This window comes from Triplophysa rosa, linkage group LG16, assembly GCF_024868665.1.
Source record: "Triplophysa rosa linkage group LG16, Trosa_1v2, whole genome shotgun sequence".
Classification (NCBI taxonomy): Eukaryota; Metazoa; Chordata; class Actinopteri; order Cypriniformes; family Nemacheilidae; genus Triplophysa; species Triplophysa rosa.
Window position 1 is genome coordinate 15,583,222 of NC_079905.1, and position 26,919 is coordinate 15,610,140.

The following is a 26,919-nucleotide window of genomic DNA, read 5'->3' on the forward strand; positions in this document are numbered from 1 at the left end:
CATTTATGCATTTGGCAGACAAAATTTATACAGGTTTGGAACAATCTGAGGTTGAGAAAATGATGACAGAATTTCATTTTTGGGTGAACTATCCCTTTAACATTAGCTAATGCACCAACTAACATGAATATATTGACATTAACAAGCTGTAACAGTTAGGGATGCACCGGGCCCGATATTAAGCTTGAGTACTCGTACTCGCAAAAACGCACCGATACCTCATGTGACAAAACTGACAGAACTGACTGAAATTTGTGACACGGACTGTCACGGCCGGGGGGTGTGTCAGCAAGGAGCAAACACGGGCTACATCAAATACAATGCACAAGCGCAAGACAACAGACACGAGGGCATTTTATAGGGAAGACAAACGAGGGATGATAACACAGGGCAGGTGAGGAACATAAGACACGGCAGGGAAGCAATACGGGAAACGAGAGGGGCGGGGCCAATGACGAGACACGAGAAAACACATGGAGTGTCAAAAGATGTTCACCAAGGGGTTGACTAACAAGACTCATGACGGACTGGGACAGTGACAAGAACCAGACAAACATAGAAGACATAACTAAGGGCAGACAAGCAAGGATGACACATGGGTTGGGGTGGGTCAATAAAAATAATAAACATGGGAGGGGGGGTGGGACAAAACAAGGGTTCCTAGGGGGAAGTCCAATAGGGGGAAGTCCAAAAGGGGGAAGTCCAATAGGGTTGGGACATGGGGGAGTAGTCTTAGCCCCTGGGGGCGCTCGCGTGGGTGGAGTCCCCAGAGGCTTGGTGGCGGCCGACTTGGTTGTCGACCGGACCCGGCTAGGGGCCGACCGCACTGCCGGCTGAGACGCCGGCTGGGACGCCGGCTGCTGCACCGGCTGGGTAGGACAGGACACCGGAATGGACTCCGGCTGCACCAGACTGGATACGGACTGGACACAGGACTGGGCGCCAGCTACACTGGACTGGACGCCGGCGGCACCGGACTGGACGCCGGACTGGGCACCGGCTGCTACGGACTGGATGCCGGCTGCACCGGACTGGACGCCGGACTGGACACCTGGACGCTGGGATGCCGGCTGCTGCACCGGCTGGGACGCTGGCTGGATCACCGGACTGGATGCCGGCTGCTGCACTGGCTGGGATGCCGGCAGCACCAGCCTGGACGCTCCTCCACGATGCTTCTCCCTCCTCCTCCGGTCGATCGGGCCCGTGGAGGACAGAGGGAGTTCAGGGTCAGAGGAGTCCACATACGTCGTCCCCGAGTCTCTCCTCCCTCACTCGCCACCGGTTCCGCCAGGAGGACCGGGGACCGTGGAGCTCAAGCCAGAGGGTACTGAGTCCCCCCGGGCAGCGGCAGCCAGGACGAGGCCCACCGGAGCGATAGACCGTGGGGCGGAAGTTCCGAATGGAACCTCACCCCCGGGATCGTCCCGGTTGGCCACGTACCTGACCATGTCCGCAAACCCTAGGGGAGCCAGCAGCCTCTTCTCCGGCGGTGTGAGGCGCCGGGTGAGGCAGCAGTTGAAAATCGCCTTCAACTCCACCTCGCCAAACTCGGTCACCTCCGCCACCGCCGAGAATGCCCTCGCGAACTCCAGGTTCCCGTAATTCCCCTGACGGAACCCTAGCAGCAAGTGGGCTTGGCTGGACCGTGAGGACGACACCGTGCCGTCCATCGGAGCTGCCTGCTGGGTTCGTTGTGGCTCGTGCATTCTGACACGGACTGTCACGACCGGGGGGTGTGGCAGCAAGGAGAAGAACCCAAATGCAGGCAGCAGTTCAGGGGTTAACAGACATATATTTAATGACAAAGAAAACAAAGGTACAAAACAAAACACCCACGATGGGGATATAAACAAGAAAACAAGATCACAGGAAGCAGACAGGACGTAGACTAACTAAGACTAGACTAAAATAAACAACACTAGACAAAAGCTAAACTAAAGACTTACTAAACTCGACTTGACTGGGGGTTTTCACAGGAACACAGCAAACATGGGCTACATCAAATACAATGCATGAGCACAAGACAATAGACATGAGGGCATTTTATAGGGAAGACAAATGAGGGATGATAACACAGGGCAGGTGAGGAACATAAGACACGGCAGGGAAGCAATATGGGAAACGAGAGGGGCGGGGCCAATGACGAGACACGAGAAAACACATGGAGTGTCAAAAGATAAACACCCCATGGCTTTCTCACACTAAACATAAGGGACCTGTCACGATCCTGCCACACGACTAGAAAATCATGAACAAGAAGGCAGGACCATGACAATTTGTTGTGAAATTTGCTTTGAAAGTTTGTGACAAGCAGATCAAATTATTTATGTTTTTCATAGCGTGTTTAAGGTGGAGTTGTTTGTAATTATGAAGCTATTCTATTTTTATTAGTCTCACTGTGTTGTGAAAAGGTACAGGCATTGGGACAGGCATCAGTATCGGTGAGTACCAGAAAAAAAATCTGTACTCGCACTCGGTCTTTAAAAAATGGTATCGGTGCATCCCTTGTAACTAGTCCCTAGTAATGTTAACAAATGCAGCCTTGTTGTAAAGTGTTACCATATTAACTAATAATATTTATATTAGTATGTTGTTATATTAGTATATTTTTTATTTAGTATATTACAATCAATTATTGGGTGAAGGTTTTCCCCAAAATTCCTTATGACTCATTAAAGTGCAGTTTCTACAATCCATATCATTTGCCTCTATATCGCACTCTCTGTTGGAAACTTTTGTTGGAAAAATGACGGCAAACTGACATTTCTCCATCCATGCGCAGCCACGTTGCATATTACTGGACATTAGAATTGATTGTTTACTCAGGTTCGTTGTTTAAATTGCACATCAATCGCACTCAAATAGTAATGGCAGACCACAAGGGTCTTAACTCATTTTGAACAAATAAAGTTTGGATTGGAGCTTTAAAATTCTCGTCCCATGCATTACGGTGCCTCTGTGTAGACTACTCAATGCTCACTGATAGAGAATGTGAAAAGCAAGAGAGAAAGAGAGAGAGAGAGAAAGCCGACTCGTGTTTTCTGTTGGTCTGAGCCTGAGAAGAGAGAAGTATAAAGTACAGTAATATAATTCTTACTCCCTATAACGTTACAATGATACATCCTGGTGATACGAAAATATATAAATAAATAATGTGCCGAAAACCAATTTAACGGACGGAGGTTATTAACAATAAAGCATTGTAACTCTGGAGACAGACTCAGACAGAAATAATAAAAGGGCATGTTGATGGAGCAAAAAAAGGTGGAGAGCGAGTTACTGAAGTCATTTCTTTTCATCATGGCGGTATCTTCTGAAAAGCAAAGCTGGTAGATTTCATCTGGGTCTTTTGTTTTGTGCTTGTCATTGAACTCTGGGGGGAATTGCTCTGCACTCCAACTTTGATTCACTCCAAGCAAAGAGAAATGAACTATCTGATTTATTGCCGGTGAGACGGCGAGGAGGGGTGGAGACAGGAGGAAACATGATGAAATTTAATTAATGCTCTTATCATGTTTGTTTCACCTGCTGTGTTGGAGCCGGTGTGGCTGTGAGATGTGAAATTACCTCCCGTGAATCAGAGAGATTGTCGGGGAGAAACCAGTGCTCGCGATTCTGACTGTCACCACGGCGACTTAAAGAGTTCCTCAATTACTGTCATTCAGATTGTCGTAGCTGCGGTCGCGGGTAATAACTGGGTCCTGTGACTTTGTATCTGATTGATCAAGGTGAACATTAACGGGAGGAGAAATAAACAACCCATCCACTCCATGTCAATAAGCTTAGCAATAAGAGAACATCTGCGGCAGGGGATTATGTTCCAGTTGTAGCTTATGCCTCTTGCTGAAAAGTATCTGACAACTTGAAATTAAATTACATATCTGCTCGAGCCAATGTTCGTATTGTTTATATGACAGGAGAACGATTCCAGACCACCGCTCAGCCATTCTGCAGTGCATTACCACAATCAGCTCTTACTGACAGAATTTGTGCACGTGACAGTGTTTAAAGCGTTAAAGCGTACAGTGTTCTTCAGTGTAAAAGAAACTTTCAATGCCAGTTTAATATGCAGGCAAAAATAAGTAATCCATTGCTAAGTAGATTTAAATAAAAAACGTAACCACACAGTGCTCAAGCTTTTTGATGCTTTTAAAACATTGCTGAGTATCCCGCACATGAATAAAGATTTGGTAGTAAGATTAGTAAATGCTGGGATTATAATGTTTGCTTACAAAAAGCATATTTCTTCATTAACAATTTAAATGTAACATGGTATTTTAAAGGGATAGTTCACCCCAAAAATGAATAAACATAGGGAAAGAAATAGAAAAAAGGCAAAGTGTGTCTGTGTGGTAAACCTTACAGTGTGGGAACCAAATTTCCCCATAAAGAAAGGAAGACGAGTCATTTTTGACCTTGTGTTGTGGGAACATTTTTAGGTCCCTTTATGGAAAACTTCTTATAAATCAAACTAAATTATGTTTATTTGAAAATGCAAAAATGCTGAAAGATTTGTGTCAAGCGTTATAGGATTAGGGGTAGGGTGAGGTTTACGGGATACAGTTTGTACAGTATAAAAATCATTATGTCTATGCTGGAAACCCAACTGTATGTGTATCAGAATCAACTGTTGCCAAGCATTGTAGGTGTTCAAGAAATTTGCCTTGGTGTACTGGTGCATGTCAGTAACAGAAAAAGAAAAGAAAATGAAAAATAATTTCTTAATAAAAATTATCATTATTAATACTATGTTATGGACATTAATAAAAAAATATAAAATATGAAAAATTGAAGGAATGCTATTTGTGCAATAATGCAGAATGTGTTTAACCATAAACTGTTCAAAAAAATAAACAAATAGTACTGAGTACTAATGAGCAAATAAGTTTGTCCAACAATAGCAGCATGTTCTGAAAACGTCTTGGTTACGGATGTAACCTCAGTTCCCTGATGGAGGGAATGAGACGTTGTGTCGAGCCGACAGATGGGGTTCGTCCTTGAGAACCTATCGCTTCCGATTTCTTTAGAAAAGTCCAATGAAATTGGCGAATGAAATTTGCATGCCGGACTCTGCCCCCGGATATCCGGGTATAAAAGGGAGACGGCGTGCTGCATTCATTCACCTTTGTTCTGAGGAGCCTGAGAACCTCTCATGACTGCTGCAATGGGCAGCACGTGTTGTGGCATAAAGGACACAACATCTCGTTCCCTCCATCAGGGAACTGAGGTTACATCCGTAACCAAGACGTTCCCTTTCTGTCGGTCTTTCTTGAAAGGTGGGAAGGCCCCTGCCTTCGGCCCACACAGGCGGCGGCCTTGTTTCTCTAACAGCGAGAAGCCACCCGGTACCGTAAGGCCACTGGGTAAGTGCTACTTCCTCAAATGGGGGATGTGCTACAGAGACCACTTCCTACCGCAGGGAGGACCAACATGGTCTCACCGTTTAGGGGAATGTGCGGACTGAAGGAGTTAACCGCAAAGTGGAGGTCCACCTAGGGAAGGTCATGGGTTACCAAGGTGGGAACCAATCATGAGGATACATCAGACGGAACCGCCCTGCTGGGGGGTTACAACGTCCGGTAGCACTGGGTCCGGTTAGAGCTATGTTGTGGATAACTCAGTTGGTACCCGGCCTAAGGGGCAGGGCTGCTCTGCCCAGCCCGCCCGCAGGAGGTGCTTGCTTAGTGATGGATGGAGTGCCTGTTCTTCACCCAGTGGGGAAAGAAGGGAGGCTAAATTAGTACGCTGACCCACCTAGAAAAAAGGGGGGAAGGTACTGTCATAGGCATACACCCTACCGGCCGTCGGTCTTACCTGATGCCCTGCAAGACTCGAGCTGATACCGGTTTTATGCGGAGGCTGTAGGACCTCGCAAATGTGTTGGGTGTAGCCAAACCCGCAGCTCTGCAAATGTCTGCCAGAGAGGCGCCTCGAGCCAGTGCCCACGAGGAGGCTATACTCCGTGTGGAGTGAGCTCTCACTGCCAGTGGGAACGGGAGATCTTAGGACAGGTACGCCGTAGTGACGGTGTCCATGATCCAGTGCGCTAATCTCTGTTTGAGACAGCCCTCCCCTTCTGCTGATCTCCAAAACAGACAAAGAGCTGCTCAGAGCTCCTGCGGCTCTGCGTGCGGTCCAAGTAGAGGCGCAATGTGCGTACTGGACACAACACGGATGGGGTTGGGTCTTCCTCCCCAGTGGGGAGCGCCTGTAAGTTCACCACCTGGTGTCTAGGGGGAGTGGTGGGAACTTTGGGAACGTAGCCGGGCCGGGGTCTCAGGATAGCGTGAGAATCATCGGGCCCGAGTTCTAGGCAATCTGTGGACACGGAGAAGGCTTGTAGGTCCGCTATCCTCTTGAGCACCATCCGGAGAGCCATCTTCATCATGAGGTGAGAAAGAGCGGCATCTCCGAGGGGCTCCAGGACCGCATAAAGGTCGCAAGAGGGTACGGAGCGCGGGTGAGGCGGTAGCCAACCCGCGCCCCTTAGGACCCAAATGATCAGGTTGTGCTGTCCTAGAGACTTACCAGCAACTGGGTCGTGATGAGCGGCAATAGCGGCTACATACACGTTCAGTGCGGAAGGGGAGAGATTACTCTCGAGTCTCTGGTAGGACAGCACGTTCCCGATTGAGCAACTCCGCGGGTCTTCTCTTCGAGAAGAGCACCAGGATGAGAAGAGACACCACTTACAGGCGTATAGCCGCCTAGTGGCCAAGGCCCTAGCCTGAGTGATGGTCTTAACCTCCGCAGGGGGTAGGCCACTCAGGATCTCCTCGTCCCGTTCAGGGGCCAGACATGGAGGTTCCAGAGGTCTGGCCTGGGATGCCATAACGTGCCCTTCCCCTGGGAAAGCAGGTTCTTCAACAGGGGAATCGGCCAGGGGGGAGCTGTCGTCAAGATCATTAGCTCTGAGAACCAAGTCCGGTTGGGCCAGTATGGCGCAACTAGTACACTTGATGCTCCTCTTCCCTGACCTTGTCTGTGCAATGAGGCTCACTGGGGGGAAGGCGTACTTCCGCTTGTCCCACGGCCAGCTGTGCGCTAGAGCATCCGTGCCGAGGGGTCCCTCGGACGGGAAGTACCCTAGCGGGCAATGGGTGGTGTCCAGGGAGGCGAACAGGTCTGCCTGAGCCCGCCCGAACTGTACCCAATGAGCTGGACTGCGCGGGGGTGGAGTTGCCAATCTCCGCGAGGCGTCAACTGACGAGAGAGCGCATCGGCTGTCTGGTTCAGGTTGCCTGGGATATGTGTGGCTCGCAGGGATCTGCTCACCTGCGGACTCCACAGGAGGAGGTGTCGCACGAGTCGTGTTAGCTGCCGTGAGCGAACGCCACCCTGGCGGTTGATATACGCTACGGAAGTTGTGCTGTCCGACCAAACCAGCTCGTGCTTGTCCTGCACGAGAGGTTGTAGCCCCTTCAGTGCGGGTAGCACATCCAACAACTCTAGGCAGTTGATATGCCTGCGCAGGCGGGGGCCCGTCCATCGCCCCGACACTGCGTGCCCGTTGCACACAGCATCCCATCCCTGCAGGGAGGCGTCTGTCGTCAACACGATGCGCCTCGTGACCTGCCCGAGAGGGACCCCCGTCCGTAGAAAGGTCATTGAAGACCAAGGGGTTAGGGTGCGTCGGCAGAGAGGCGTAATCACCATCCGCCTGCTGCCGGTGTGCCACGCTCTCCAGGGAACTCGACTCTGTAGCCAGTGTTGGAGCGGTCTCATGTGCATCAACCCGAGGGGTATCACTGAGGGGAGTGAGGGCGGCTTCCACGATCTTCGTGAAGACTCGTGGGGACAGGGACAGACCGAAACGGAGGACTCTGTACTAATATACCCGACCCTCGAAAGCGAACCGTAGGAACGGGCGATGACGAGGGAGAATCGAGACATGAAAGTAAGCGTCCTTCAGGTCGATTGCCATGAACCAACCTTGACATCTGATAGATGCCAGGATGCGCTTCTGCATGAGCATCCTGAAAGGCAGCTTGAGTAGGTGCCTGTTCAGGGTACGCAGATCTAGCAACCCCCTTTTTGGGGACGATGAAGTACGGGCTGTAAAAACCATTGAACATCTCGGCTAGAGGGACGAGCACGATCGCTTCCTCTCCAGAGGGGTGGCGACCTCGGCCCGAAGCACGGGAGCATCCTTGCCTCTGACTGAGGTATGAGAGGATGCCCCGAAACTTGGGCAGGCGTCTGGGTAGTTGGACTGCGTAGCCGAGACGGATCATATCCCGTAGTCACCGTGACGGTTTGGGAAGCTCTGGTCAGGCTCCCAGGGACTGAGACAGGGAGGTTAGGGGTACGTTCTACTTCATCGACCTCCCGGGGGGTGGTTCGATGGCTGGCAGTGCGGATCCCTCGGAGAGGAGATCTGCTCTGCTGTTTTACCTGCCTGGCGATGATGTAGCACAACGCACCATCGATTGAGAGTGCTTAGGCTGATGATTATCCTCGACATTGGGTCTCGCCTCAACGTTGAGTTGCCGAACACCGTCGTGTAGAGGGTGAGAGCGGCTGTGATAATACCCAGATGATGATGTAGCACAACGCACCGTCGATTGAGAGTGCTTAGGCTGCTGATTATCCTCGACATTGGGTCTCGCCGTGACGCAAAGTCGAGTTGCCGAACACCATCGTGTAGAGGGTGAGAGCGGCTGTGATAAACACCCAGAGAGAGAGAAAACTCTTAGAAGTGGGCTGTTGGGACGGGGCAGGAACCGTCCCGGATCGACCAACCAGCGATGGAATGGCTGGGGTCAGCCCGAAGGTATTCTCGATCTCCCTGGGGTCTTCCCATGAGGGCCGCTTCGGCTTCCTTCGTGGCTGCTGATGGGGTGGTGGTCTCCTCTTCGATGTCTTCTTCCGGGGGGGCGCCCGAGTGGGGGGCGCCGAAACCGGAAGGCGTCGAAGAGGACCAGGGCTGCTGGGAAGCAGACGGTGCATGGGATCTCGATGGCCAGAGGGCGGCCGAATCGTGGCGGGGGAGGATATGCTTGATATCCTCTGTCTGCTTCTTTACTGTCGAGAACTGCGGCTCGACAGTATCACCAAACAGCCCCCCCCCCCCTTGCAAGATGGGTGCGTCGAGAAAGCGGACTTTGTTGGCATTACTCATCTGTGCAAGGTTCAGCCAGAGGTGTCTCTCCTGGACCACAAGTGTGGACATTGCCCGACCCAGGGCCCGCCCGTAGAGCGAGGTCGGTGACGGCGCGGAGTTCCTGCATAAGTGCTGGGTCGGTCTTAGCTTCGTGGAGCTCTCTCAACTCCTTGGCCTGATGGACCTACAGGATGGCCATAGCGTGGAGAGAGGGGACAGCTTGGCCCTCAGCAGAGTAAGCTCTCGACACCTAAGATGCCGAAAAAACCTACATGCTTTGGACGGGAGTCTAGGTCGAGCCCCTGGGGGACATCGACGTATCCTCTAGCTGCCCCACCATCGAGGGAAGAAAGGGCGATGGAACTAGTTTGACTTGCACGCGCCGAAAGGGGGTATTCCAGGTCATACTAAGTTCCTCATGCCCTTCCGGGAAAACACGGCACTGGGGGCGAGTGCGGCTTGGAGCCGCTCTCAAACCCAAGGTAACATGTATCCAGCCGCGATCGTTGGGAGAGGCAGTGCGGTGCACTGCAACCCAATGCTGGCGGCCCAGGAAAGCATGGCTGACATTTCGACGTATTAGCACTAACAGTAATCCTCATATCACCCTCGCTGCTCGCTGTAGCGGACGGCAGGGCCGTAGCCACTGCTGTCACAGAACGGGAAGCAGACGAGGTGGTGGCTGAGTCCCGTGGGAACACAGCCACCCATGACGCAACGTCTGAATCGTCAACTGCCCGCAGTGCGGGCAGGACGTATCCACAAGGGCTGCACCAGCGTACTGGAAGCAGACACCATGTCCGTCCCCCTCCTTGATGAGTGTATTGCACCCAGAAGAACAGCGGGACATGCCATGCTGGAGAAATTTGCTCTTTTAGAGAAAAACACTTCTGGAACTGCCGAGACGCCCAGGGGAAGTCGCTGCAGGAAGGGACAGTCCGCTGCACCACGTCGTAAGATTCCAGCAGTAATTCGGCGCAGTTTGAAGTGTCGAAGTCGATCAGTGTGAAGGCTCCGAAGAAAAAAAGGTGAATGAATGCAGCACGCCGTCTCCCTTTTATAACTGGATATCCGGGGGCGGAGTCCGGCATGCAAATTTCATTCGCCAATTTCACTGGCCTTTTCTAAAGAAGTCGGAAGCGATAGGTTCTCAAGGACAAACCCCATCTGTCGGCTCGACACAACGTCGAGAGACAGACGGAAAGGGAACCTTATATATAAACAATATTATTATTATTGTATAAGTTATATTGTTGGCCTTGCGCCTTTATTTTGAGAGACTTGTGCAGAGAGACAGGAGACAGTAGGATCGGGAAAAGACCACAAACCGGGACTCCAATTCATGTCGCCAAAAGCAATGTTGCGCGGCCACAGCTCTGCCTTATTATTTATTTTCTCTCTTATCATCTCTTTTTTTTTGTAGAAGTACAGTTGCGAAATGCAGAATTGAACTGCAAATGTGCTGCAGACAATGCGTGTGTTCTGAATTACAAAAACTCAACTTCCTAGGAGGCAGATCTGCAGCTACAAAGCTCTGACAAACTCCATCTCGTTCTTCAGAGCCTGCCAGAAGAGGGAGAGCGGTTATAAAATATAGATGCTCCTCTGGCATGGGCCGCAAACAAACCAAACAGATTTATGTAATTGTGACCGATACCTCTTCGCCATACAGTATGTACCTGGATTAAATGGACATTTCCACATTTGCTTCTCGCTTCTTTTTTAAGACAAGACAACATGGCAGCAGATGTGCATGTCTAAACATGAATATCCATTTGGAATACATCGTGATATTTGTCTTCGGGTGATTCCAATTAGTCGAAGGTTAGACTGGAATGTACCGGCAGTTTGTCACTGTTAATGATGCTCTTACGGCCACTTAGTTGCCATACAGACACTGTTAACCTTTAATGTTTATTCTCACTGTTTTAATTGTCACTTTACCCCCTCTGGTTACCCATGGTGACCTTGGCAGGAGAAATCTGAACTCGAGCGCACTGTGTGCAGACCGGTCTGCAGGAATCAGCTCACCCAGAGGGGAACGCTTTGACCTTTGGAATGGGACATTTTACACTGGGTAGCATTTACATAACTCTCAGATAGCAAGGCGCTCAGGAAAAAATTGCTACCTAGTTTGCGTTCTTTACCTGACCTTGAGACTGCTCCTCATTATTTTCTGTGGTTGTAATTCAAGCCGTTTATAGCGTTTAGCGCTCATTTGAATATCTCCTCCACTTTATGAGCTCTTTACACTCCCGCGCCCTCTACCACTTGATCCCATTTAGAGGCCGGATTCACCGGAGGAAACTTCCTGGAATTCTGCAGAGTGTTGTTTAGCAGATGCTTGTGGAAGCTCTAATGAATGTTTTGCCTTTGAACGGTAATTTAAGGTCATTTTATAGGTTAAAACGCAGCATGTGCATTCACATTTCTATAATTCACTTTGAAGAGACTTTTAACCCCAAAACCTGCTCATGTCTTTCAAATCATGCACTTTTATTTTGGATAAATGTCTCAGTGGTTTTGTGTCCATGACAGCAGTAAAATTTATACCGGCTTACTTCGGCAAGGTAGTTTAGAGGTGAATTTCTTGTCAATCATAACTTGTAAGTACACCTGGTGGGCTCGGCACCCATCTATTCTTATTAGAGGGGCCTAATTCAGACAAACTTACAGCTGTGTAACAGGCACTATTACAAGACAAGTGTAGCCATCTTTCTTCATTAGCCGTGGCTAACAAGAGAAAACAAACAATAACAGTAAACCGCATGCCCCCCTAGGTGTGTTTGAGTCTTAACATAATAAGACAAGCCAGAGTCAAGCATTGTTAAGGTTTGTCTTTGGCAGTTCTTATGCAGTTCCTTGTGGTGTTGTTTTGGGTCTTGATGGCGGTTCTTCAATCATTATTTTTCAAAGAGAGTTTAGTTATAGAGTGTGTAGAGTCTCTTATTTAAAGTCAGCAAGAAACAAAAGTTGCGGTGGTGTTTTCTTCTGAATTGTGACGTATATCTGAGTGTAATTTTGAAAATGTGAGCGGGGCTTGATTCGTTGAATGGAAGGCCTAACCAATGGACTGTCAATATAGCCCCACTCTCAGGGCGAGACATATGCATATGTCACACTGTAGTATTTCAGTCTGTACGTTGATCAGAAAGTCTTAGATACAGAAGAAAGGCCATTTTAGAGATATGGGGCTGAACACAAAGTAACCATTACGAAAAAGAAATTATATTTACTGTATATGTGAGATATTTATGTATTATGTCGCGAAAGCAACACAAATGACAGTTTTGGCAAGTCGTTTTTTGCCCAAAACAACTTTATTTGTGTGTTGGATCTCCAGCAGAGAATTGAAGGTTTTAGCAACAGTAAATGAAGAATCAAAGCATCTAAGCCAGCTCTCTCAGCATGAGTTTAATTGGCATTATTGACCATTTTGAAGCCGTTGGAAAGGGAAATGGGATATTATGTCAGGAATTATGGATTAATAAATTGTGACAGGAATACAATGGTACAATTCAACCATATTTAGAAGAGGACTCCAACACAATGTAGTCCTCAAGCAGCTTAAGAAATACATTTACATTTAGTCATTTAGCAGACGCTTTTATCCAAAGTGACTTACAGAGAGTTCAGGGAGCAATAAAGCGATACTCTGCTAATTCATGTTTACCTCAACTAGCCTTACATGAGGGAAAAAACTGAAGAAAAATTACTTAAAGAAACAGTTCGCCCCCCCAAAAAGGCTTTGTTCTGATGAATACAGAGAAAGATATTTAAAAGAATGCTAGTAACCAATCAGTTCTTGGCCACCATTGACTACCATAGTAGAAAAAATTGCTTTATAAATTTCTTTGTTCTGTTGAACACAAAATAAGATATTTTGAAGAATGTAGGACAGTAAACAGTTCTGGGGCACTTCTGACCAACATTGTCATTTTTCGTTCTATGATAGTCAATGGTGGCCAAATACTGTTTGGTTACAAGCATTCTTCCAAATATCTCTCTCTGTGGATTCGTGTGGACACGTTTGGGAAGCAGCATTCACATGTACAGAAGGTGGTCTGGAGGGGCTGTGTTGGAATTGCAAATGCTTGTTTTCCCTCAGTTAACAAAAACTTTCAAATGGATAACATGAGTCAATGGGCTCTGGCTTATAAAGATACAGCTGTTTTACACAATCCCAACACTTTTTCCCCTTATTTCCCTCTTCGGGTAAGACACTCTTGGCAACCACAGAGCTGTCACACAGTATATGGCAGTATTCATTTAATTAGAGCCACCAGTGAGCACAATTAATTCTTTTTCTGCACACATACCAGGAGTTTTCTCTCCTCAATTCATTCTGTCCTACAGGCACAATCTGTAGAATTTTACTTTTTGATTAACAACAAATTCTTCATTGTTTCAGTTTGTTCATGAATACGGATGACAGTTTTCTGATGAATATACAGTGGGGTCCGAAAGGCTGAGACCACCAAGGATAATGTTTGTATTTTGCACATTTTCAATCCTAAATATTTCTTCTTATGTGATGAATCACAGCTGACACCATGATCACTAGAAAATGTACAAAAATCCGATAGCAGCGGATTAAACCCTACCGTAACCGTTCCACCAATCAAACATCAGAACGGGAAGTATTTTGTAGTAAAGTGCAAGAGATGAGAAAGGGTCTCACCAACAAAGACGGACAGTCAGGGAATGGTTAGCACTGAAGCCATCCCTCTGTATGGCAGGCCGAGCATACAGAAAACCAATATAGTCCATAATTTTGTGCTGATTGTGTTCTGAGATGGCAGTAACGAAGGCCTCTGCTGCAGCAACAGTAGCGGGCTGTCTAAGAAGACAGAAAGAGCAGAAAGAGATTAAATTCTGTGGGGAGTATTTTGTCTGGGAGATTGGTTCTTATCACCCGACTCTGCTCCGGCGTTCCTGGGAAAGAATGTGGGAAAGAGAGGGAATGGAGGAGATGAGAAGAGAAGAAAGGAGGTATTAAGGGTGGATGTTTAAGGATGTTATTAATCCATTTATCCGTGTTTGACATTTGTCGATGTATCTCTTCAGATTGCTTTATGCTGGACGTGCTACGCTATTAATAAATTCTGTCCGACTCTCGCTGTCATCTTGTTTAATGTTCCCTGTAAGCCTGTGCATGAAGGTCCCGTGTTTTTCTAACCGTGTGTCGCCTTTTGTCTGCATAATCTTTAATAGTGTAAGTCGATGTGATTTTTTTATAAATCCCTAATTAATGGGGTTTCTGTCTCCTGTCTCTATGCAGCTTATCACGGGTGAAAATAATGCACGGGGGACAAAATTGGATACTAATTGGATAGGATATTAAATGTCTGAAGCAATCAAAACAAGTGCAGTTAAAAACTAAAATTAAAACAAATTACAAACATATTAAACTCAAATTTAACTCATTTTTTGTTTATAGGCGAATCATTGTAATAATGAGCATTTCTATTATTAAAGTGATTCTCCACCCAAAAATGAAAATTCTGTCATCATTTTTTCACCGTCTTGTCATTTCAAACCTATACTTTCTTTCACAAAACACAAAAGAAGTTATTTTAAAGAATGTTGTTAACCGGCACCCATTCACTTGCATTGGTTTTGTGTACATACAATAGAAGTAAATGGGGGCCAGTGCTGTTCGGTTACCAGCGTTCTTCAAAATATCATCTTTTGGGTTCTGCAGAAGAAAGAAAGTCATACAGGTTGGAAATAACAAGAGGGTGAGTAAATGATGACAGAATTTTCATTTTTGGGTGAACCATCGCTTTAATATATGCTAAATGATTTGCAGTATAATCCATTTCTCTTCTATGTTTAAGGGGCTGTTGGGTTACGTAAGACTGGAAAAGCGTAAGTAAAACATTCCCTTTGATCTGTGCGTAATGCCATAATGAAAATGTCTTGTTGTCGAGATGGTTGTGCAAAGCGATTCCGTTCGGAGAAGGATATGTTTAATGCATAAAATAATGCATACAATTCATCAGTGCTTTGAATCCCCATCCCGCTTTCACAATGGCATAAAAAGAATCGTTTTAAAATAACATTGCCATGATGGCGGCCAGCATGAACAGATTTGAGAAGGAAGCCGTCCGGCACATCTCACAGGCTTTTCAGATTGATCGCTCTCACCTTTCCAATCGACTGGTGCGTGTCGAGTGGTGAAGGGAACGTTAGAAACAGATGAAATCAGAAAGCAATCAGTGTACTGTCACTACTTTGCCGGGCAGGCTGGCGAGCCGATCGCCTAAAGAACTAATCCAGCAGCCCGCACAAAACACAAAAAGTGGACCGGCTCTAATTGAAATCCGTCAGGCCATCAGGAAAATAAATTGCTGATGCAAGCACCACATTTTACAGCCAGTATAATAAATTGTGTTTTTGAAATATTTCTTGCATGTAATGGGGGAATGCCATACAAAAGCTCCATGACCGTGTCATGTTTGAAATGAACCAGCGCAATAAAGACGAGTCGAATCTGAAACAGGATTAAATATCGTCATCTGGCTGCTTTGCATTTTTCATGATGATTACATGCTAATTACATTTATTTTCTCCGTCTGTCTTAATAAAGCAAATCAATATCTTAAATCGCGGATGCGATTGCAATACCTGACTATTGAGCTTTTGTGTCTTGTTGTGTGCCACAAGGGAAATATCTTCAGTCCTTTGCTTCTGGAAGTCCTTGTGAAGTCTCTTCAGTGTTTAAAGGAGCTAATAACATTGCTCAGTTTTGTCTTTCATTATTAATGTAGCCTGGTTACTCTGGGACACATAGAGGGCGGAAACTCTAATCTTTATGATGCCAAGTATCAAGGCCTTCTCTCATCGCATTAATAAATATGATAGCAAAGGTGGTAATAAAAGTACGCCGTGCCATATATATTTGTGTATACAGCGTCCCTGCAGGCCTGAAACTTGATCTGAACAGCAGGTTGGATTCCAATTCCCTTTTTTATTGTGTATGGAGGTTTATTTACAGATCTCTGCTTTATAAAGGAATGGGCAGAGAAAACAGTCAAATGGATAGTGCAGACTTCCAATACGCCCTTTTCACAATGACGTCACTTAACTTCCGCCTTTTTGCAAAGCAGTGTATCATAACATCCGTCTTGCAACCAACAAGAAGAAGAAGAAGAAGAAGAAGAAGAAGAACTTCCGTTTTGCCGTCGCGCTGGAATTTAACAACAGTGAGAAAAAAAACTGACAGAACACGTATTCAAGTACTTATCCTAGCACCTTCGCTAACACAAAAAGAAAACAAAACACTTACCTTCATAATCAAACAGGTACTGTTCAACGAAGAATTTGTATCCTTTCTCTAGCTTTGATCTTGTCGTAAAAGCAAAAATTTGTCTGCAAGACGTTGTACATCATCTGGACGTATTTGTGGCAGATGTGCAAGCCACTTGGTAAACTCCATTCTGAGGCGCTAGCGGAAGTAACTTCTTCTTCTTCTTGAGTTTTACTGGCGGTTGGCAAATCAGCTTATAGGTGCATTACCGCCACCTTATGAACTGGAGTGCTAGCGGAAGTAATGATACACTGCTTCGCGGCAGAACGGAAGATGCGTGACATCATGTGAAAAGGGTGTATTCTGATTGGCTGACGTGTAATTTTGATATTATACTTTTATTTTTTTTAATTAATAACAAATGTGTGTGTATGTATAGTATCAGCCCATGCAGGGAACACTCGAGAGACGCAGATAATCTAATATATTTTAATTGTATCCAGGATGAAGACAACAGAGAGAAGCACAACACCATATACATAAACAATACCGGACACCGAACAAAAGAGCAGGATATGTATAAATAGTCCACAGGTGATGAGGGTGTTATGATGGTAAGGCCGGAGTCAGATGCAGGATAAAAAGGCTTTATTAGCTAATAATAATCCACAGAGTCACACAGGGAAAAAACCACAATCAGAGCAAAACAGGCTCGAGCGCTCGGCCGCGAAAATAATTAGGGAAAAAAACAATAGATACAGAGAAACTCATTCACGTAAACGGTCTGTTAATCCAGAGGCCGTTGCCAACTCACTCACGTAGAGAAGAAGTTCGTAAATTCAGAGGCCGTTTCCAACTCACTCATGTAGAGAAAAGTTCGTTAATCCAGAGGCCGTTGCCAACCCACTCACGTAGAGAAAGAGTTCGTAAATCCAGAGACCGTTGCCAACTCACTCACGTAGAGAAAAGTTCATTAATCCAGAGGCCGTTGCCAACTCACTCACGTAGAGAAAGAGTCTGTGAAAAGCTCAGTGAAACAAGCCCCGAAGTGAGAATCCGTGAAAGGTTTCGTACCACAACCTCGAAAGGTGAATCCGTGAGAAAATCTGAGTTCACAACCCCGAAGGGAGACTCCGTGAGAAACTCCGAGCCACTAGCCTGAAAAGAACGACTGTGATGTAACACCGAGGATGAATGGTGACCCTCCTGAACCAGACCCGGAAAAAGAGCGGGGTCCTCCGCGAGAGAGAGAGAACTCCTCTGGTGAGGGTGAGAAGCGGTAGCCTCCGGGAGTCCAGGGAAATAACTCCACACAGCCAGCCAGAAGAAAACCCGAACTCGCCAGACCAGCGCCGCTCTGGGGAAACAGTGGGACACCGAGCAGGGTGCAAAGAGCTCTGGAGCCTGAACGAACAAAACACAATTTAGAGACCAGACAAGACAAGACTAAATCTAACGACAAGACTAGAATGCTAAAAATCAAAGTCAGCAAGAAGTAAACTAAACAGACTGACAAGGAAGCAAGAAAATGCAGGAGGTTAAATACAGAAAGACTAGATAGCGGGAGTGGAAACCGGTGTGAGGAGATTAGCGTGAGTGAGAACAGGTGTGTCGTGACGAGGATAATGAGGAAGGCAGAGTCTAAACAGAAACACCCAGCACGTGGCGAGCTGTCAAACTCTCCAAACTGTGCTAGACAAACACTAACAAGCAAAAGACAGGACAAAACAAAACAGGTGCTCAGACCCGGGACCTGACAGAGGGTGATGACGGGCAGGTGTGGAGATTACTGACGAGACACAGATGTGGGAGCGTGGGAAATGAAGTCCTTGGGGAAAACAAGGGGTGAAACATCAGGGAATCGTTACATATATATAGTATATTCTATATACTGTATATGGTATATAATATAGTATATATACAGTATAATATACTATTATTATACTATTATAAGTTCCCTTTCTGTCGGTCTCTCGACGTTGTGTCGAACCGACAGATGGGGTTCGTCCTTGAGAACCAATCACTTCCGACTTCTTAGAAAAGGCCAATGAAAATTGGCGAATGAAATTTGCATGCCGGACTCCGCCCCCGGATATCCGGGTATAAAAGGGAGACGGCGTGCCTCATTCATTCACCTTTGTTCTGAGGAGCCTGAGACCTCTCACGACTGCTGCAGTGGACAGCACGTGTTGTGGCAAGAGGACACAACGTCTCGTTCCCTCCATCAGGGAACCGAGGTTACANGGAACGTCTCGGTTACGTTTGTAACCTCGGTTCCCTGATGGAGGGAACGAGACGTTGTGTCCTCTTGCCACAACACGTGCTGTCCACTGCAGCAGTCGTGAGAGGTCTCAGGCTCCTCAGAACTAAGGTGAATGAATGAGGCACGCCGTCTCCCTTTTATACCCAGATATCCGGGGGCGGAGTCCGGCATGCAAATTTCATTCGCCAATTTTCATTGGCCTTTTCTAAGAAGTCGGAAGTGATTGGTTCTCAAGGACAAACCCCATCTGTCGGTTCGACACAACGTCTCATTCCCTCCATCAGGGAACCGAGGTTACAAACATAACCGAGACGTTCTTCTAATAAGTCATCCAACAGCAATGTTAAAGACTGACAGCATGATAAGACACATGAAAGCTGTAAAAAAAAACATTTGTAATTTTTCTTAAATACAACTACAAATATTATTGTTGTATTGCTTAAAAGTGAATGTTTACTTATTTTTTTTCTTTGCAGTATTTGAGGTCTGAAAAAATAAAGAGCATTTTTCTGTTATTTTGACCTTTTTTTATTTTCTGCAAATAAATGCAAATAGAAACAACATTTTTATTTGCAAGTCGGGAGAAATGTTGTTAGTAGTTTACAGAATGAAACAAAATTGACCATTTTACCTAAACACATACCTATAAATAGTACATTCAGAAAAATTAATTTATTTTCATCATGCGTATAAGCTTTCAGATTTATTGGGACTGTTAAATTTAAGTGTTTGCATGATGGAAACCTATGATTTATCATTTGTATGGCAATTATGTTGTATTCAATTTAACCCCAAAAGCCAAATTATTTTTCTGGATCATTCTGTGGGCACCCGAATGTTCCAGCACTAACACATCAGCACAATACCCATCATTTTATTTTTTGAGAAAATATTTTGTGTATTGTCTAATTCCAGCAGAAAGGCTGAGGTTTAAGGTCAACAATTTCTAGTATGAATAAACACGATAGCTTTGCATAGTTTATGTTGATTGTAATTAGTTAATGACAATGTTGAAATGAAATGAAATTCCCCACTTGACTGGACTTCATACTGTTTTTAATTAATCTATTGAATAGCCTCTATTCTGCAGTGATTTGTGTACAGCCAGGCCTGAATGATTAGCAATGATGAATTGAGCTCTGAACTCATCTCAGCTCTCGTGAATTATGAGAGACGGTAAAAGTGGCTGCGACGTTTAATTACACAGAGAAATACAACTGATGTCCATACTTCATTAAAACATCGACAAAAATAGGACTCAGGTGCAAGATTTACTGTTTCTCATTACGGATATATGATTTACTTTGTTTTGCTGCACTCCCTTTGTATTAAAACATAACAAATTGACAGAATATAAAAAAGTTTTGAAACACATTTTCTCTCTGATTCTAATACCACAGAATGAGCAGTGCAGTCAATCATATTTTGGCATTGTTTCACGTGTTCTTGAAAGAAAATGCAAATGTAAGTGCTCTCTCTCCCCACGGCTACATTGGCTCCACGAGAAGAGCCCTATTGTACATTATTTTTTGCTGAAAATTGAATGAAGCTGGTAAACAAACTTAACTCTCCACCCACTTGGAACAATTTTCCCTGCCCTCTGATATAGTCATGTATAGTATGTTCTAGCAGTAGCGAACCCTCATGGCCCGCTGTGATGACCTAAACTATCCTAAAAAATATTATTTAAAATTTAAATATTATTTTCAATAAAAGTCGGCCGATTTTCCCTATTAGATATGTATATATTTTTTTATTTGATTCGATTTATTTGACAATAAAAATTAAAACAAGTACAATCAAGCCCAAAAGACCAATTCATACACATTTTAAAAAACTGTTGAGGATAGAATACGCAAAAAAGCCAAAGGTGATCCTCAGTATTCAAAAATGGACGAGCAGGTCATAATGGGAGTGAAATCAACAACACACAACAGCGTATCACATAATAACTATTTATTAACTATATACTAATTATTATTTAAAAACATAGTTAAAAAAGCCATTTCTTAACTTCTCTTCTAAAAGGACCTTCTTCTTGAATTTGTTTTAAACAATCAGGCAATTCATTCCAAGCAACAGCGCTAGAATACAAAAAAGAATTCTTCCCAATTAAACTCTTAAACCGACACAAGTATATATTATTTATCCTTGCCCTTGTAGAAAAACCATGAACATCTCTTACAAAATAGTAGTCATACAAGTACTTTGGAACATTTCTCAGTAATATTTTGTACACCATCAACAACTTAAAAAAAAAAACCCTTTTGTCCACTTTTAAAAACGTCTCGGTTACGTTTGTAACCTCGGTTCCCTGATGGAGGGAACGAGACGTTGTGTCGAACCGACAGATGGGGTTCGTCCTTGAGAACCAATCACTTCCGACTTCTTAGAAAAGGCCAATGAAAATTGGCGAATGAAATTTGCATGCCGGACTCCGCCCCCGGATATCTGGGTATAAAAGGGAGACGGCATGCCTCATTCATTCACCTTAGTTCTGAGGAGCCTGAGACCTCTCACGACTGCTGCAGTGGACAGCACGTGTTGTGGCAAGAGGACACAACGTCTCGTTCCCTCCATCAGGAAACCGAGGTTACAAATGTAACCGAGACGTTCCCTTTCTGTCGGTCTCTCGACGTTGTGTCGAACCGACAGATGGGGTTCCAATGGAAAACGCCATAACACTGTGCCCTGTCACAATCTCAACGAAGCGACGGTGACTGGCCTGGGCGTGTCAGCCGTGACGCTACCGCGAAATTGTAACCTACCAGTGGGTAGGTAGGGGGTCCCAGAGCTTTCTTGAAAGGTGGGAAGGCCCCTACCTTCGGCCTCACAGGCGGCGGCCTTGTTTCTCTAACAGCGAGAAGCCGCCCGGAACCGTAAGGCCACTGGGTAAGCGCTACTTCCTCAAGCGGGGGATGCGCTACAGAGACCACTTCCTACCACAGGGAGGAGACTAGTGGAGATACCAACATGGTCTCACCGATGGGGGAGAACTCATGGGAAGAAAGTGCGGACTGAAGGAGTTAACCGCGAGGTGGAGGTCCACCTAAGGAGGTCATGGGTTACCAAGGTGGGAACCAGCATGAGGATACATCAGACGGAACCGCCCTGCTGGGGGGTTGCAACGTCTGGTAGCACTAGGTCCGGTTAGAGCTATGTTGCGAATAACTCAGGTGATACCCGGCCTAAGGGGCAGGGCTGCTCTGCCCAGCCCGCCCACAGGAGGTGCTTGCTAGTGATGGATGGAGTGCCTGTTCTTCACCCAGTGGGGGAAGAAGGGAGGCTAGTAGTACGCTGACCCCCTAGGGTCAGGTACTGTCATAGGCGTACACCCTACCGGTCGCCGGTCTTGCCTGATGCCCGCAAGACTCGCCGACCGGTTTTACGCGAAGGCTGTAGGACCTCGCGAAGGTGATGGGTGTAGCCCAACCCGCAGCTCTGCAGATGTCTGCCAGAGAGGCGCCTCGAGCCAGTGCCCACGAGGAGGCTGTACTCCGTGTGGAGAGAGCTCTCACCCAGTGGGCGTAGGCGAACTAGGACAGGTACGCCATAGTGACGGCGTCCATGATCCAATGCGCCAATCTCTGTTTGACACAGCCCTCCCTGCTGATCTCCAAAACAGACAAAGAGCTGCTCAGAGCTACTGCGGATCTGCGTGTGGTCCAAGCAGAGGCGCAATGCGCGTACTGGACACAACACGGATGGGGTTGGGTCTTCCTCCCCGGTGGGGAGCGCCTGTAAGTTCACCACCTGGTGTCTCGGGAGAGTGGTGGGAACTTTGGGCACGTAGCCGGGCCGGGGTCTCAGGATAGCGTGAGAATAACCGGGCACGAGTTCTAGGCAATCTGTGGACACGGAGAATGCTTGTAGGTCCGCTACCCTCTTGAGCGTCCTCCCGAGAGCCGTCTTCATCGTGAAGTGAGAAAGAGCGGCATCTCCGAGGGGCTCCAGGACCGCATCAAGGTCGTAAGAGGGTACGGAGCGTGGGAGAGGTGGTAGCCTTCCCGCGCCCCTAGGAACCAAATGATCAGGTTGTGCTGTCCTAGAGACTACCAGCAACTGGGTCGTGATGAGCGGCAACAGCGGCTACATACACGTTCAGTGTGGAAGGGAAGAGATTATTCTCGAGTCTCTGGAAAGACCGCACCCACTTGATCAAGCAACTCCGCGGGTCTTCTCCTCGAGAAGAGCACCAGGATGAGAAGAGGCACCACTAGGCGTATCGTCACCTAGTGGCCAGGGCCCTAGCCTGAGTAGTGGTCTTAACCGCCGCAGGGGTTAGGCCACTCAGGATCTCATCGTTTCGTCCAGGTGCCAGACATGGAGGTTCCAGAGGTCTAGCCCGTGATGCCATAACGTGCCCTTCCCCTGGGAAAGCAGGTCCTTCGTCAGGGGAATCGGCCAGGGGGGAGCTGTCGTCAAGAGCATTAGCTCCGAGAACCAAGTCCGGTTGGGCCAGTATGGCGCAACTAGTACACTTGATGCTCCTCTCCCTGACCTTGCTCAGGGTCTGTGCAATGAGGCTCACTGGGGGAAGACGTACTTCCGCTTGTCCCACGGCCAGCTGTGCGCTAGAGCCTCCGTGCCGAGGCAGGGAGTACCTTAGCGGCAATGGGTGGTGTCCAGGGAGGCGAAGGGGTCTACCTGAGCCCGCCCTGACTGTCCCCAATGAGCTGGCTACGCGGGGGTGGAGTCGCCACTCTCCGCGAGGCGTCAACTGACGAGAGAGCACATCGGCTGACTGGTTCAGGTCACCTGGGATATGTGTGGCCCTGCGGACTCCACAGGAGGAGGCGTCGGGCGAGTCGTGTTAGCTGCCATAAGCGAACGCCACCCTGGCGGTTAAAAACGCTACTGCAGTTGTGCAGTCCGACCGGACCAGCACGTGCTTGGTCCGCACGAGAGGTTGAAACCCCTTCAATGCGGGTAGCACATCCAACAACTCTAGGCAATTGATATGCCTGCGCAGGCAGGGGCCCGTCCATCGCCCTGACACTGCGTGCCCGTTGCACACGGCACCCCAACCCTGCAGGGAGGCGTCTGTCGACCCTGAAGCGTCTCGCCTGCCTGAGAGGGACCCCCGTCCGTAGAAAAGGTCATTGAAGACCAAGGCATTAGGGTGCGTTGGCAGAAAAGCGTAATCACCATCCGCCTGCTGCCGGTGTGCCACGCTCTCCAGGGAACTCGACTCTGTAGCCAGTGTTGGAGCGGTCTCATGTGCATCAACCTGAGGGGTATCACCACCATCGAGGATGCCATGTACCCAGGAGCCTCCTCCCGCTAACTGCTTGAAATATTCCAGGCAGTTCAACACTGACTGAGCGCAGTCACGCTGAGTTCCATACCAAAAAAGAGTATGCTCTGCACAGAGGAGAGCTAGCTCCTTTTCGGTTGACCTGTGGTCCCAATCGATCTAGGTGCCGAAGCACTAGGTCCCTGTGTGTACATAACAGATCTCACGAGTGTGCCAAATGAGCCAGTCATTGAGATAGTTTAGTACCCGCACACCTCTCTCCCTGAGGGGAGTGAGGGCGGCTTCCACGATCTTCATGAAGACTCGTGGGGCCAGGGACAGACCGAAGGGGAGGACTCTGTACTAATATGCCTGACCCTCGAAAGCGAACCGTAGGAACGGGCGATGACGAGGGAGAAGAGACATGAGAGTAAGCGTCCTTCAGGTCGATTGCCATGAATCCATCTTGACATCTGACAGATGCCAGGATGCGCTTCTGCGTGAGCATCCTGAACGGCAGCTTGAGTAGGTGCCTGTTCAGGGTACGCAGATCTAGCGACCCCCGCTCTTTTGGGGACGCTTCTAGAGGGACGAGCACGATCGCTTCCTCACCAGAGGGGTGGCGACCTCGGCCCGAAGCACGGGGCATCCTTGCCTCAGCTGAGGTTAAGAGGATGCCCCAAAACTTGGGCGGCCATCCAGGCAGTTGGATCGCGTAGCCGAGATGGACCGTATCCCGTTTGGGAAGCTCTTGTCAGGCTCCCAGGGACCGACAGGGAGGCTAGGGGTACGTTCTGCTTCATCGACCTCCCGGGGGTGGTTCGATGGCTGGCAGTACGGATCCCTCGCCGTGGGGGGGACCCCCGGGGAGGAGATCGGCTCTGCAGTTTTACCTGTCTGGCGAAGATGTAGCACAACGCACCATCGAATGAGAGTGCTTAGGCTGATGATTATCCTTGACATTGGGTCTTGCCGCAACGTCGAGTTGCCGAACACCGTCGTGTAGAGTGTGAGAGCGGCTTGGATAATACCCAGACGATGATGTGGCACAAAGCACCGTCGATTGAGAGTGCTTAGGCTGCTGATTATCCTTGACATTGGGTCTCGCCATGACGCAACGTCGAGTTGCCGAACACCGTCGTGTAGAGGGTGAGAGCGGCTGTGATAAAAGCCCAGAGAGGGAGAAAACTTTTAGAAAGGTATTCTCGAACTCCCTGGGGTCTTCCCATGAGGGCCGCATGGCTTTCACCGCGGTTGCTGATGGGGTGGTGGTCTCCTCTTCGATGTCTCGAAGAGGACCAGGGCTGCTGGGAAGAAGACGGTGCACGGGATCTCGGCGGCCAGAAGGCGGTCGAGTCGCGGCTGGGGAGGACATACGTGATATCCTCTGTCTGCTCCCTAACTGTCGAACTCGACAGTATCACCAAACAGCCCCCCCTTGCGAGATGGGGCGCGCTTTGTTTTTTGCTAACTTTCCGCCATCTGGGGGGTTGTTCGCAAGCAATCTTGTAAAGCGGAAAAGGCACCAGAAGTTGGTTTGCCAACCGCCATAAAACTTCAAAAGAAGAAGAAGAAATGCGGAAAACGTCATTCAAAACAGCATGTGGATGAACTTTGTTATCAAGTCTCGGGGAAAAAAGCTGATAAATATGTTCAATCAAAACAACAGGAGGAAGACTTTGTTATCAAGTAATTTGATCATCAAATTAAAAAATAGATATTTTTAAATTAATTTATGATTAATTAGGCCGCCATGCCTCAATTCATTCTGGTTGCTGATGTGAACAGTTGTTTATGTTGCTTAACATTAACTTTACTTGAGACGAGTGATTTTGACTCTTAAATTTACCAGAGATTATTTTGCACATTTTCTGTTATTCTGCATAACAGTGCCATTTTATCAGATAAATGGTAAATTTACTACGGGTTCCATAAGTTTAGTTCCACTGTACCAGTACTAAGATTTATTGTAATCATAGTTTATTCGCTGGTGAATCTATGTTTACTGTCTAGTCGCCGGTTTTCTTTGCTGAGAGCGCTCTCATGAGGTGTCGCTTTTTAAACTGATATTGTGTACGTTAGTCTGTGTTGGTTTTATGATCAGACTGGGAGGCATCTGTCATGTGGTCCATTATTACGCTGAAGAGCACATACACGTGGCACGCTGATCATAATGCATATGTGTAATAATGATTTGTATTTGTGTTGCGTGTTATTTTGGTGATAACGCTCTTGCTGTGCTGTTCGGCTTGTTGCATTTGCAAGTCTGGAGTAGCATTCTAAATGTATCATGTGGTAAGTGTGATGGTATAATGATGTATGCGCACTTCTGAAAGCACAGTAAGGTAAAATACCTTACTGTACTGTGGTAAGTGTGTGTGTGTTGGAGGGTGCGCGTGCACAGAGGGCCAAGGCTCAAACATCACGGTTCACTACTGTGTTCTAGATATAGTGATAATACTTTACAAAAAGTTGTATTGGTTAACATACTGTAAGTAAATGCATTAGCTAACATGAACTAACAATCAACAATATAGATTTTCAGCATTTATTAATCTTAGATAATAAGTTAATGCTAGTACAACAGTTCATGTTAGTTTAATGTGCATTTATTAATGTTAACCAATGATAACAAGTCTTGATTATGAAAATGTATTAGTGAATGATGAATTTATCATGAATTAAGATGAATAAGTATTGTTCACTGTTAGTTCATGTTGCCAATGCCTTAAAGTCCCTGTGTACCGGAAGTTGCGATCGTTTTCACTTCTGTATTCTGACGCATTTTTGAGGGAAACGTAATTTAGAATGAGAAAAATAGTGGGCGTGGCTTGCATTTTTCACTGCGAATTGATTGAATGTATAAAAACAGCTGTTGCATTTTGAAATTGAACTGGCAGCAGACTGACAGTTGAAGGGTAGGAATTAATACATGCTCCGCCCAAGCCGTCTAATTTATGTAATTTGAGATGGATAGTCACTAGAGAGCTGAAGTGCATTTTTAGATTTTAACTGAAGATTATGAGGACACAGGAATTTTAAAAAGATAATTTCTCACACTGATA